This window comes from Falco cherrug, chromosome 5 (assembly GCF_023634085.1).
Source record: "Falco cherrug isolate bFalChe1 chromosome 5, bFalChe1.pri, whole genome shotgun sequence".
NCBI classification, from domain to species: Eukaryota; Metazoa; Chordata; class Aves; order Falconiformes; family Falconidae; genus Falco; species Falco cherrug.
In genome coordinates, this window is record NC_073701.1 from 18,060,064 (window position 1) to 18,069,613 (window position 9,550).

The following is a 9,550-nucleotide window of genomic DNA, read 5'->3' on the forward strand; positions in this document are numbered from 1 at the left end:
TTATAGAAACATGGATTCTCACAGTCTTTAGGTGAATAAAGAACAATATTTCCTCCAACACTAGACTTGAACCTTCCTTTTGGGGGCAATGGGAGTGTTTTGTTGTGTACTATTCTCCAGCAGAGTGGGCAGCAAAAGAAACCCCAGGTTTAATTGACTGGACTCACCAGTCAGTAAGAAAATTAGCTGTGATACTCTAAAAAACAACTTAACTTCAAGTGGCAGAGCTTTGGCAGACCTCTTCCTCGTGGTGCATTGTATCATTACTAACTTCAATTCAACTCTGCTAGACACTTAAAATGGGGTTTTGGCTCCCCATCTTTCAATCAGCTTTCAGATGGCTGAATCAATTTTGTGTCATATGCAGACATGATCTGCAACGTGCCAAAACCTTCTGATTATTTACATCACCTCTTAATAGCAAAGTCAATGGCATTAAACCCTTTCAGGGTGAAGTTTTGACATAGAAGAAACCCAGTGCTAAAGTACAAGGACTTGTCAGGATTCTTCATCACTCTGCATTTACATGATCCTTTATGGCTGCTGATTATTTTTGGAGAGACAGGACTGTAAGATCACAGCTGTATGTCAGCATCTAAGACATCTTACCTAGTAATTCCTATGCCAAGCTCAAGTTAGGTAAGACCGTATCTTTAAAAAGAGTACCTGATCTTGATTTAAAGATGGCAAACTGTGTAAAAACCTGTCCCTTTCCCACTGCATGTTGTTCCAATTCATAGTGACCCATATTGTTTTAAAATGTATGTTGTGAGCAAAACTGTTCTTTCTCAGTTCTAGACACCTACGCCTGACCTAGACACTTTTTATAGACAGTGGAAAAAATAGGCATTGCCAAAGCACAGTTCAGCTGACCTCTTACAGATCAGCTGAAGAGTGACCTAGACAAGTCACTTATTTTTCTCCCATTGGCTAAAAGGAGTTCTAGTTCAGGTATATTAGAGATATATTGTCTCTGTACCTGAACTCCAAGATATATAGCCCCAAGTATATTTCTGTACTGTAGAAATCTACATCTGGAAAGGTGAACGCCCCCTTACCTTCACCTGGATCTTAATTTTTCCATAATTTTCTCTAAAGCAAAATACTTTTGTTTCAGACCACATCCAACTTACGTCCTCATGCTCTCTCTGATAAGCTAAAGCACTTTCTAAATCTGCCAGTATAATGCAGATTTTCAAGCCCTGAAGTCAGTCTGTCATTGTTTTATGAACTGCCCTCTGTTTTTTCAGTGTGTTGAGGGATGATACACAGCTACATGTGATGGCGCTTTGCAAGCCTGATCCCAGCTGTGTTGTATATTTGGGTACAGAGGCAGTAGCAATGGCCCTGGAGGGACATATAGGCACCTTGCTGTGGTGCTGTGCCCAGGCTAATTAGACAGCTTAGGAAAATTGTTGTACTGGTGTGACCATATTAATTCACAAGTGACTTTGTTATCTCTGCATTGCCTTGCATTGCACAGCTTAGACATGCGTGCAGTTGGATTTAGAAAAATGTCATCCTGATTTGGATGTCTATCAGCAAGAAGCAGGACAGCAATTAATTTAGCTTAACATATTAAACAATGAAAAAAAAGGGAAAATTACACTAGGGAAATAAAATACCAGACATTTAATAAACCTTATATGGATATATTTCAATTTGGAGTGTTCCTTAAATATCCAGCTAGGGAAAGCACCTTACTAGCTATAGTACAATTACCTGTAGTCATATTATCTGGAATACATTTTATGTAGCAAAACTTCCAAATAACTAAACCTGGGAATCTATCGATGTCAATAAAATTCTTTGCAACTACATGATCTATGTTTATGGAGCAGCTGATATTTCAGCCCTGTACAATAATTACTTATTTGCCTTAAGCAAAACGAATCACATACACAATTAAGGTTCACCAGAATATTAAGGTAAAAGTGTCTGGCTTCGATGGGTGTGTTTTATATATATATTGCTCTTAGCATAAGAGGGAGCAAGGTCAAATCCTGGTAAACATGATGACTAGGGAATTTGCAGCTCTCCAAACAGCGCACATGCCACTAGCAGATGAAATTACATGGAAAGTTGCAGCTGGTGCTTAATTAGCAGGATGATAAATCTCAGGGGAAGGTTTGCCCTCTGTATGACAAAAGAGTAGAGGTGGTGTGGTGGCTGGAGGGGAAAGTTGGTCCATTCTGTTGGTACTTAAATCACTTCTGTCTTCTCAAACTCCCCCTAATGCTTCGGTCCTGATGCCTGACCTGGAGACTCACAAACTGCACTGGAGAGCCAAAAGGAAAAAGGGAAAAGCTGCAGTACGTTTGAAGCAGCTCATTTTTGAGCAAAGTCTAAAGGACTAGCAGAATTGGACTAACAAGATTCTTTTTTTTTTTTCCCCTAAGCAAAATACTCCTTTCCTTTACATACTTCATTTATTGTGCAACTGAGAGATATGAGTGCTCCGGACTTCCTACCCAAATTAGCTCAACTCATTGAGTGCTTAAGATCTCATCCTACAGAGGCTTGGCACGTACAGAAAAGACATGAAGGGAAAACACTCAGAAGTGGCTCACTGCAGTATATATACTTGAGCCTTTAGTGGTATTTACTCTTCTGATTAATTTATTTCATTATGCATCAACAATATGGGGGTTTCCTTGCTTAATTTCTTTAGAAACCCTATTACCTATATGATCACTTCCCTCCTTTTTAATTGTTCCAGATCAGTCATTTAGTCATTGGACAAGATTTGCTTTCCAACTCCATGGAATGAATGGCATTTCCTTGCGAAGAAACTTTGCCTTGTCATAATGAGGATGCCCTTGTCAGCACAATTCATTCTTAATGACAACCTGAAACAAGAGGGTGCAGAGAGAGACAGCTGAGCTTTGTAGCAGGCTGAAAGGCTAATTAGCAGCCCCTGCGTTCAGTCATTTCTCAGGAAACATTGCTCCATAACAACTTAGATGTCTGCATGGGAAGAAATCAGTCTAGTCTCATTGTCTGGCTGAGTTTCAATGGGAAAAACAATTTAGGGTACATTTAAATGATTTCAGAGAGGATCTTAACTAGCATCTTTCTTGTTTCATGCTTGCTATCCAGAATTCTTTAAGAAAACAACTCAGATAAGTACAGGTTTTTCTGTTTTGAGAAGTCACCAAGGCCATAAAATGGACTCTGCACCACAGATTTTTTTGCTATTATCTCTAACTGAATGCTTTCTTTTCTTGTTTTATGACCTCCAGCTTTTTCAAGTTCAAAGATAGATAAAATATTTGTCAACATGCGATTAGTGCAAGTGTGGCTGAAAGCTAGAGCTAACACTCATCCTATTACCTTTCTGAAAGGTACAACACAATACAGGCTTATTCTTTCCTTTCTAGCCACCAGCAACAAAGAACTGTTACACTGGCAGAAGCAGTTACTCATTTCTGTATCTGTAGAACAGGGAGACAACATAACATATAGTATCACACACATGTCCTCCTGCTGAGGATAATCCTGGCTTGCTGCCGTACAAATCGATGTGAATGTTATGCTGATAGGGTAGCCCTTTTCAGAGATTAACTAATCTAGAGGTGGAGGGGACCCGAGTGAGCAGCTTGCAAATCACAATTTGTCTAACAAATTGCAACTCTTTCCATTCCTGGTACCCTGCACACCAGCTGTGGCAAGGGGCAACTTGTACTGTAAATATGACCTGGAAATAGGGTCCCTCCATTGCTCTGCTTTCTCCGCAGAAGAGGAAGGAAGGAGTGATATTAAGTGAGCAAAACAAGAGGTCTGTTGCCATGACAGCTTGGCTCTTCTATTCACTTAGTAGGTACACGGAGCCAAAGCTCCATGTCATTACTGTCATCAGCTGATGACATCAGCCTGACCCTGCATTTTGGTAACCCACAGAAAGCTCCAAGAGAAGTACTTGCTTTAACTCATGTCTTTGCATTGGTGTGTAAGCCAAACCACATCCTTTACGCCTATCTCTCTTCTTTGATGATGTGCTGAGATGTTTCATTTCACAGCCATGCAACATCCAAACCAGAATTTAAACTAGCACAGCAAGCTGGCCTTATTAGGAGCTCTCTAATAATGCAAGAAAACAGCTAATGGAAGAGCAGCCTTACTTGTCCTCAGTGGTGTCAGTGGAGATTTTGACTGTGACAGAATGAAACTACCAACATGCATATCACAGGTGATTTTTAAAACTCCAAGTTGTTGTTAAAACTGGTGGTGCTTCCTTGACTCTAGGGCATGAGCTAAGACAAGTGGAGGTGGCCATGGAGCTGCTAATAGCTGCCACTTATTGAAAATGAGTGAGTGACAAATCCATGAGGCAAACTGAGGTAACGCCAGACAGCTGCAAGGGATCATTTCATGAATAATGTAATTTCATCCCTTTGCACACTGAGTTAAAATGCTTCTAATTGTTACTGCACAGATGGGACCAAGATCCTCTGTGGTTGGTTTGCTGCTCCCTGGAGAGGCAGAGATCCATTAGAGAGGAATGTAAGCCTAATGAAAAAAATAAATTGATGGCTATTAAAAGAAAATATGTTTTTTCCTTTCCTTATATTGTAATCTCCTGACTGATGGGTTAGGTAGCAAAAAATTCAGGGTAGTGAAGAAACATTTACCAGAAATGTGCTGCAGTATTTCTAAGGACACCAGCAGATGCTGCTGAATAATTAAATTTTAATGTATTCACTCTATTTTACCACGAACATTGCAGGCATTAGCAACATAAATAACAGTGGATTGTCTTTTGTGGACCATCTCTTGTTAGTGTTCATTTAAAAAAAAGTAGGACAAAATATTCTCCATAGAAAGAGGAAATATATATATTTCATAATCGAATGTGTGTGTATGTGTGTATATACATATATATATATATATATACACCCTCATCCATGCATACAGGGAATGCGTCCATTTTTTCAGGGAATGACATTGCACTGTCAGTGACAATCAGACTAGAAAGCTTCACACCTCTTTGTCCTCTCTGACCTGATTTTAGTTCGTATTTAAAAGGTCTATCTTCCTATTTACCAGCTCTTGAGATAAAGGATTGTGACATGTGCTGTACAGCACAGATCAACATGCTAAGGAAGTCTGTTGAAATGAATTATTAAAGCTCTTTAAAGAAAGTGTGTGAGATAGCTCTGTCAATAAGTCAATCCCTATCAGTACATGTACAGTCACACAAAGCAGTTAAACTAGAAAATCAGCTGATGAATATTAGGTTATTTACCGAAGTCAAGAAAGCAATCTTGATTTGTTCCACTGATAAATCATGGATATTTTTCCTTCCAGTTAACTGAAGTCCGCTATAAACACAGAGGGTAAACATGATGCCACAGTAGCACCCAGTGATACAACTCTAAATAGTAGTTCTACTTGAAACCAAGGTCATCCCCCTTGATTACTGCCTCTTATTAGCAAGCTAGGGGTGCAAGAATTTATCCCAAAACCTCCAAGGATGTTTCAGCACAAGATGAAATGGAGAAGTGCAAATACTGTTACCCATGTGACATAAGGAGTGTTTGTTGTTTGACTCTGATAGGTACAGGCATGCATATTGAGGTTCCCGTGGAGGTGCAGCCAAGACTCAGGTCTATTTCAGGACATTTTGTTGTATCTAGTTTCATGTAGAAAGTGGAGAAAGCCGTGTTTGTGCAACTATAATTCACTCAGCTAACCCAGACCGTGTTTGACCGAGGTCCTAAACCTGGTGAGTCTCCTCAGGGTTTCAAAATGAAAAGTTTTGGGCATCTCTACAAGCAGATGAAAGGGTAACGCTTCTGCACATCACATTCTTTCCACTTGCCTGCTAGTTTCCACTTCAAAAACAGCATTTTGCTGTTGTCTGAGAACATGCTTGGTAGAAAGCAATGGTGCAGAGCAGGTGCCTAACGTGTCACTGGGCTGCCAGAAGCCTGACAGCCTAACATTTCGTCCACAGCAGCTACAGTCTCCTGGAGTCAGATCTGTCTAAGCTTCTGTAAATGTGCATTTAAGCATTTCATGAGTGCATATTTACTCAATGGACCACAAGATCACAAGCTGTCCAGGTCTAGCCTTTGACTATGGACGTAGACATTGACTAAACATAGACCTTTTTTACAAAGATCTTTGCTTAGGAAAAGAAGTAAATATTACTGACAGCTAAACCACAGAAAGAGTCCTGTCTAACAAACTTATGTGCTATTTTCCAAATTCTTCAATTCAAAATGGAGACTAAGATTCTCACAATAGTAGCAGTGGTGTGAATTTGGAGCAGTTCATCTCTCTGCCAGCCTAGCACCACCAGGACCTGAATTTGCCTCACTGTCCCTGCCCTGACAGGGAATACATGAAATGGCCTGTATCACAGAGAAGAATGAAGGCTTTTAGGGTAGTCCAATAAATTTGACTTTTATTCTATCGAAGCCTCCAATCCTTCTCAAAGTCCCTGTTTTGTACATCCACCAAAGGTGCTAGTTTGGCCTGTTATGGAAGAATATGGTCCCAGAGCCACATTCCAGATGTGAGCACTGTGTGTTTGAGATCTCACTTTCTCCTTATCTCCTACCCAAGACCCATGAGCATGACATCTGTCTGCAGGATCCAGTTAGCAACCAGCTGATTAATTCTTTCTTATGGCTCTTCAGCATTTCGAGAGAACTTGCAAGGGATGTTTTGCTGGTGTGATTAAGTGGTATCTCCTAGAATTACTTTCTGCTTTCTTCCCAGAGAAAACACAACACAAAATGTCTGGCTTCAATTGAGAAAAATCCTGTGAGTTGAAATAAAACGTATTTGCACAACACCCTGGGGAAGCCACCAGACTTCATCTAATCTTGGTGTCAGTAAACTCTGCAGAAACAAAAGCATGTAGCACATTCTCTTAAATGTATTGGAAGAAAGGCATTTCTTCTTTTATTAAAAAGGCTGACCATCTCCTAAATTACATGTACCAAATGTACCAGGGTATTTCAAACAAGCCTGCAAAAGACTACGAGACAAAGCACTGCAAGCCCTGCATCACAAACTAACTACCAGACAAGAACTCAAAAAAGCTACCAGGGAACATTAGAGAAAAGAAAGAAAGCTACGTTTGGACTCAACTGAAATGGTCAGCTTGCCAACGTTCAGGGGAAAATGCTCCCACTGAAGAGCTACAGGTTAATGTTTATTCACATCAACAGTGCTGCAAAATTAAAAGGGTTTTTAACCACACTTCAAAGGACACTCATGCAATCTTCTGGCAATAATGCAATCAAAGGAGTGCAAAGCTCTTCCAAAGCAAAGTACTACCATGTTTAAAATGCTTTTTGTGATGCTGGTGGCCCGCCTCCCCTTCTAGAAAGTGATATGAAGAGACCTTTCCCTAAGACTTTTAATGTGACTTTGAAAGCAGGGGTCATACTAGTGATGGCCTGCATGCCAGAAACAACTCCCACAGCAGATTTCTGGAAGCTTTAGCAGTTGCATCTCCCACGGAAGAGGAAAACAGGAACATACAAAATCTGTAGGAAGGTTCATCTTTGCTTTTGTATAGGTGAACATGTATACAGAGCAGGGGCTCCCACACAGGAAACAGGCAGGTCTGGCAAACAGAAGCGTTCAATGGGCACGTGCCACTGTTTATAAGCCAGATACCTCTTTCCAAAAGTCTGTTCCAGGAAGAACGGGCAGGCTTTGTGGGAAGGTGAAACAGCACGGAGAAAGGCAGAGGGAGTAAGCGGACTGAGCTGCAAATGAAGCTTTGGGAACAGGGCACGTGGGTCTGATAAAACTTCTGCAGTTTTAAGATACAGGCAGCATGTGAAAATGTGAATCCATTGCCGTCAGTGCCACTCCACATGGACAAATAAGTGACTCTATAAAGAAGCCAGAGAACAAGTCAGTGTGCACATCAGCACAGCTAGGACTCAAATCAAGACCCAAGACCCCAAGCAGGGCAGCCGCCTTCCCAGACATATTCCTGCCTCCAAGTGAACAGCGGTGGAAGCATTTTTAACACATCGCGGAGACCTTTGGTCTCCTGTGGCTGTGTGTTCGATACTTTAGGAGAGAGTGGTGTCAAAACAGTAAGACCACGTGACAGAGAGGGAAGAACAACTCATCAGGTATAAAAATTGCCTTTTTATTCTTTCCTTACTGATAAGGCATGGAACATTTGTGTTGCTCCAAAATCCTGGGGAAAAGGCTACATGACGTTCATCGGAATTGCTTCAACTGCAGCTACAGACGAACTCAACACTTCTAGCTAAGAAGGACTTCTATTTGAAGGAATGGGCATGATGGAAGAGAAAAAGGAGTGAGAAAGTCAGTGTTTCCATTTTCAGACTTCTTGACAAAGGATTTTAATTTTTCCTTTTATTTTTTTGCCCCACAGTTTGCCTAAATTTAGTAGTTGGAAGAGCTCAGTAATGATTATTCAACAAAATACCAAGAAATAGAACAAAAATATATTGGTCTACTAAACCGAATATCTTTAAAATTATTGGTTTTCTTTTATGAAGAAAATAATATAGTGCCAACTACAGGAAGAGGCTTGGGTAGAGCGAGGGCAGGGAGGGGAGCCTTATTTAGGCTCCATAGACAAAGCAAAAACTCACTTCTTTGTGCTTTCTTACTCTCCATGCATTAGCATTTTTAGGGTAGAAAATTCTAGTGTCCTGCACTTCTGTGCAGAACATGTTAACAGAGCCCTCAGATCTGGTCTCTTGTAAAACAGAACTGAGTTTTAGCATCAGGCATAATCCTAAAATTCATAGGCAGGACTATCTTCCCATTTTATAATCTCAAATGGAAACACATAAATGGAGTAGAAGGGCAAAAAAAAATTAAAACAGCTGTGAAACACTGGTACAGAAGGAGCCAGTACAGTTAGAAAGGGCCTGAAAATAGCCATGTTATTTGAAAAACTCATTCAGGATGCTGCGTCCAATTTATATTTATTTTCAAAGATAGATTTTAACAATATTTACTTATATAACGGTCCTTGCTTAGGGCTGTGGCTGCACTACTGATTCATTTGAGGCCAAGGTTCACCAAGCATTAGATAGATCCAGTTAATAAGAAGGAAAAAGAAACTGAGCTTAATGATAAGTTGGGGATGACACATGTTGAAAAACATTGCTGCTGCTGCTGCCACCACCTGCCTTCTTGCAGCCTCCTCTGGGGAGGCACACCACCCACCCATGGGTATCATACATGAGAACATAAAGATGTGGTGGCACAACTACCCCTTTCATCAGAGCAGGACTGTCAGCTCAGGATAAGCTCTGCCAAGGAAAACTGCTGCTGCAAGCCCCGAACTCCTCTGCCTCGAATTCCATGTCATTAGCAAGGGATTTTCTGTGTGCAGCACTGATGTCCTTATTCAACTTGTGCTGCAGGTGATGAATGTTTCCTAAAGGCCAGAAAGCGTAAGTGTGGAAACAAAAAGGCTTGCAGAGAACTGCACAACACTGGGCAAGGTATTACACAGTTGACACTGAAGCAAGGGGTATTGTAGGTTTATTAAATCCCTCACTGTTGATCTCATTTAAAGAGAGCCTTGGCAAAA